The sequence below is a fragment of the Chrysochloris asiatica genome, unplaced genomic scaffold (genome assembly GCF_000296735.1).
Source record: "Chrysochloris asiatica unplaced genomic scaffold, ChrAsi1.0 scaffold00077, whole genome shotgun sequence".
Classification (NCBI taxonomy): Eukaryota; Metazoa; Chordata; class Mammalia; order Afrosoricida; family Chrysochloridae; genus Chrysochloris; species Chrysochloris asiatica.
In genome coordinates, this window is record NW_006408595.1 from 13,714,333 (window position 1) to 13,719,864 (window position 5,532).

Genomic DNA, 5,532 nt, shown 5'->3' on the forward strand with positions numbered 1-5,532 from the left:
TTCCTGGTATGACAGTGAATTCAGCTATAGCAACAAGGTGGTGGATCTTTTGGTCCACATGATCTCCAAAGAATAAGAGCCCCCTGGACCACCAGCCCCAGCAACAGCACTAGAGGAAGAGAGAGGCCCTCAGCTACTGGGAGTCCTTACCCCAAATTTACCTCCTATATACTGAGAAGCTCCCATCCTCATAGTTTCCATCCAGACCCCTGCAAAAGGGGAGGGGCTTAGAGAGCCCAGTCTTGTCATGTACCATCAATAAAGTACACTATCCAGCCAAAAAGAGAGAGAGAGAGAGAGAAAGAGAAGATATTCTGGAGACTAGGAGTACCTGATTTGGAGTGCTGGTGGTAGAGCATACTGAAAGCGTGCTCTCCATATCCCCCTTGCAAGTGTGACAGAATCTACCAAAGGTGGGCTTGCCAGCTAACTTCTACGGGAAGTTAGTTTGAAAGTGAGTATATGGAAGAAAGAAGAGTGCACTCAGAAATACCAAACCAAGGTTCTAGCTCAAGCTTAACCTCTAGAAATGCCTGGATGTATAGACAACCCCAATCACTTTCTGCATCTGAAAAATAATATTGGTAATCTATGCCTATCAGTGGTTATTAGAGGAACAAATAAAATAATACTTGTGAAAAATGTTGGGAAAATGTGTCTGAATATTGATAGAGTTTGTTGCAATTGTTGTTAACTGGTTTTAACTCAAAGCACCCCCCACCCCATAAGGTTTCTGAGACTGTAAATCTTTATAGAAGCAGAGAGCCTCATCTTTCTCCTGCAGAGTGGTTGGTTAGTTTGCCCTGCCGACCTTGTGATTCACAGTCCAGTGCTTATCTGACAGTGCCGCATCAGTGCTCTATTTATAGAGGTTGTTGTTAACTGCCATGGAGTGGGTTCTGACTCACAACACCACTGTACAGGATTTTCAAGGAGCGACTGTCAGAACACCCATACTTGCTCTTACTGTTGTTTGTTGCTGAGTGCAACTGTGTCAGTTCCAACTCACAGAGACCCTCTATAAGCTGGTTTCCAAGGAGAAGCTGGGGGATTTGAATTGCCAACCTTGAGATTAGCAGTTCAGTGCTTATCCTACAGTGCCACACCAGGACTCTGTCTTTTCTAAGGCATATTCCTTCACTTGGGCTCAATAAAAATATAATGTGAGCACATGGCGCTTTAAATGTTCTCTTATCCACATTTCAAAAAAGCAGAAAGAAATAGGTGAAAATAATTGTAATGATATCTTTTATTTAACTCAGTATATAATATAATAAATATTGTTGTTGTTAAGTACCGTAGAGTCGGTTCCAACTCATAATGACCCTGCACAGGGTTTCCAAGGCTGCAAATCCTTACGGGAGCAGAAAGCCTCATCTTCCTCCTGCGGAAACAGCTGGTAGTTTTGAACTGCTGACCTTGAGGTCAGCGCCCGATTCGTAACCACTACGCTACCAGAGTTCTTTATAATATATATTATATATTACAATGTATGTTAATATTACCATATAATATAATCTTCTCAAAATTCAAAAAAATGTAAAAGTATTAGTAAGTTACTCGAATTTCATGTTCTTTTTCTCATAGGAACTCTTTGAAATACAGAGTGTACATTTCAATTTGGACTAGCCACATTTCCAGTCTCAGATAGTCCGTTGTTCCCATATTGAACAGCCCATCCCTAGAGTCCACATTTCATCCCCTCATCCCTACTCAAAGAAATCACCTCACAGATTCTTCACGAATATTCTCTGTGGGTCATTTTTCACCTTTATTGGACCGCTCACTTTTTAATACATAAATATGCTGTTATTTTCCCCCATTTCAAAATAATCTTCTTTGGACTTTACATATTTCTCCAGATAATGCTCCTTTTTAAAGCAAAACATTATTTTGCTACATGTCTATAGTCACTTTTTCCATTTCATTTCCACAGATTCTCCCCTAAATCTACTCCAATTAGATTTTCTCTCTCAGCACTCCCACAAAATGCTCTTTGTCAAGTTTGCCAGGGATCATTGTTTTAGTCAATTCTCAGTCCTCTTTTTGCTTGAGTAGATTGATTTAGCAGACCATTGTCCATCTGAAAAGACATTCTTCATTTGACCTCCAGGATAGCACACTCAGTTTCCCTCCTACCTCATTTGATCATTCTCCTTACGTAGTTCCTCTTCATCTTTTTAAATGTTAATATCAAGGACCCCAGGGCTTAGTTCTTGGTCCCATTCTCTTTCCTGTAAATTCACTTGGTAAGCTCATCCTTTGATCTCATGGTAGTGGTTACGAATCAGGCTGCAAACCACAAGGTCATTAGTTTGAAACTACCAGCTGCTCCACGGGAGAAAGATGAGGCTTTCTGCTCCTGTAAAGATTTACAGCCTTGGAAACCCTGTTCAGGCTCGCTATGAGTCGGAACCAACTCAATGGCACATAACAACAACAACATATGGTTCAAACCCTTTGGTCATTGAGTTCATCCCAATTTACAGTGACCCTGTAGGGCTGAGTGGTGGTGCATGTGTGCTACTGAGTTGGTTCTGACTCACAGAGACCCTGTATAGGGTTTCTGACGCTGTAAATCTTTGCAGGAGAAGAAAACCTCATCTTTCTCACACAGAGCAGCTGGTGGATGGAACTTCTGACCTTGAAGTTAGCAGTAATCCAGGGCTTATTATAGAACAGAGTTGTTGTTACTGTTGTTAAGTGCCGTCAAGTCAGTTCCAATTCATAGCAACCCAGTATAGGGCTTCCAACAGAGTCCTGGTGTGGTAGTGTGGGTTAAACTGCAAGGTTGGCAGTTCAAGCTCACCGAACGCTCCTAGGAAACCACATACAGGGTCTCTATCTGTCAGAACCGACTCAACAGCACTAAACAACAACAACAACAACATAGGGATTCCAAGGAGCATTTGCTAGATTTGAACTGCTGACCTTGTGGTTCATAGTCCAGTACTGGTCCTACAGCACCACATCAGGAGTCCAAGGGACAGAGTAGAGTTCCCTTATGGGGTTTCCAAGGCTGTCATTTTTTTAAACCTTTTATTGTGAATCAGGTGAAGGTTTACAGGCAATACACCTTGTTTCTTCTCAGTGATTACTATCCCCTCCCTGCAGCAACATTGTTCCTATTTCCTCCCTGTGGCTCCCCATTTACATCTTATATTTCACAAAAGAAAAAGGCTAAAATATTTGGTGTACACTGACAAAACAAGCAAATATGTATTCATTTAAATATCCAAAGGGCACATTCTACCAGCCAGCCTCCTGTCCACAGGCACACAGCCACCGTCTCTGCCGTTGCTGCTTTTCTAGGTATGGATCTCACGTTCCACTCATGCTCTTCCTTCTTGATGGTCCTGGGATTGTCTGTTCCTGAAATGAAAGATTAACTACTTCTCCCTTTTAGTTGTACATTTTTCTACACTTACAGTTGTGACAATTGCTAACAATTATTCACAACTGAGCCTTAAAACCCTTCACCATCTTCCCTCATCCTCTTTCACCAGATCCATCTAGAAAAGAGGGGAACTATTCAATGGCGATTTTACCTTACCCACCACATTCTGCAACCAAGTACACTCACGAAAGCTTGTAAGCCAGCTACTTCATGCCTTTGGAGCAACCCTATTTTGATGACTAATGTCTAAATTTTTCATCCCTGTCAACCCAGTACATGGAGGGACTACAAGGCTGTAATCTTTATGGAAGCCAATGGCCACATCTTACTGCCATGAAATGGCTGGTGGGTTAAAACTGATGACCTATCAGTTAGCAACTGAGTTCTTAAGCCCTGTGCCACCAAAGGGGACTCATTACAAGTCCCAAATTTGTATCTCCAGTCTAGACCTTTTCCCCAAATTTAATGTTTTCACCATAATTATAAATTACTTCATAACTTCATAATTTCTCATAATTTCAACTGCCTACTCAATATTGTCATTTAAATATTAGTTATTGAAACATGCCAAAAATTGTAACAATATCATTCCTCTATCATCTACTTAGGAGTCCTGGTGTGGCGCTGTGGGTTAATGCGCCAGACTGCAAAGTCAGTTTGAACTGCAAGGTCAGCGGTTCAAGCTTACCAGCTGCTCCTTGAAAACCCTACATGGTCACTATGGGTCGGAAACGACTCGATGGCAATTAACAACGACAACATCATCTACTTATGTTCTTTCTCATCTCAGCTGATGACAACTGAATCTTTCCATCAGTAAATTTGGTTGGCTCTACCCTCAGAAAACATTCAGACTCTGATCACTTCTCACCACCTGTCTTGCTGCTCTTACCATCCAGGCCCTATCATTTCTCTCCTGGATGATTGCAATGGCCTCCTAATCCTGTTTCTACCACTGTTTTCCCACAATCTGTTTTCAACAGAGCAGTCAGTGATATTATTAAATCCCAAATTACATCATGAAACTTCCAATAGTCCCATAATGCCAAAGTCCTAACAGAGTTCTTCAAAACCCCTTATCTCTGACCACATCTCTGACCACTCTCCTCCTTGATTGCTCTGCTCGAGCTACAGTGGACCTCACACTAGTCCCTGAACATTCAGCTACCTTCTCATTGCAGAGCCTTTGCTCATGCTGTTTCCTTTACTTGAATGCTTTTTCCAAAAATACCTACATGACTTACTCTTTCACCTCCTTTAAATCATCTTTTTCAAATGCCACTTTTCTAAATGAGGTGACATTGACCACTTTCTTTTTTTTTCTTTAAGTTTTTATTGTGAGGTTTACATGGGAGAACATCAGATTTACACTCATCCTATCGTGTTTTGTTTCATTGCAATGATTACCATGCCCTCCATACATCATCAAATAACCAAAGGGTACACCATACAGGCCTTCTGTGGTGTCCAGTGTCCCCTGCCGCTCCATTTGTCCACGCCATTGTCTTTGTCTCCATCCCTGGCATCATTGACTCTCTGGGTAGAGTCCCGCTCTCTGTTCTTCTCACTTGATGGTCCCAGGGACCTCCACACCTGGGCTGCAAAATCAATCACTCCCCTTCTTTTGTCAAAAAACATCTACCTCTACATTTCCTACCCTCATAGTCAGTCCTGATGGCAGTCATTCACTATTGTACCACAGAATCTTATCCCCATTTCCTTTCACCAAGGCTGTGCATACATCATCATTTACCTCTGTCTCACTTAGCTCATGAGAATCTGTCTAACTGTTCTCCCATCAGCCTTGTTCTTCCAATCCCCTTCCCCTTCTTGTGTATTGCCTCCCACACTCCCGCCCACACCCAGGCTATCCTGTGCTCTATTTTCCCCTCCCTCCTTCCCCTCCTCTCATCCCATACATCCTGGTGATCAGCAACTATATATATAATTATTTCCCCCCCCCCTTTTAGCGTGGGTTCTTTTTCTTACTCTTTTACAATAATGGTCCTATGCAGTATTTCTCCTGTAGAAGAAATGATGCCTTTGAATTGTGGTGTTGGAGGAGAATACTAAAAGTGCCATGGACTGCCAAAAGAACCAATAGATCTGTTTTGGAAGAAGTGCAGCCAGAGTGC

The 5,532-nt window shown here is 42.0% G+C and overlaps 1 pseudogene; it reads left to right on the plus strand.

The window, feature by feature from the left end:
• Positions 1-3,595, plus strand: part of LOC102813557 — a 5,151-nt pseudogene extending 1,556 nt beyond the window's left edge.
• The last annotated feature ends 1,937 nt before the right edge of the window (positions 3,596-5,532 follow it).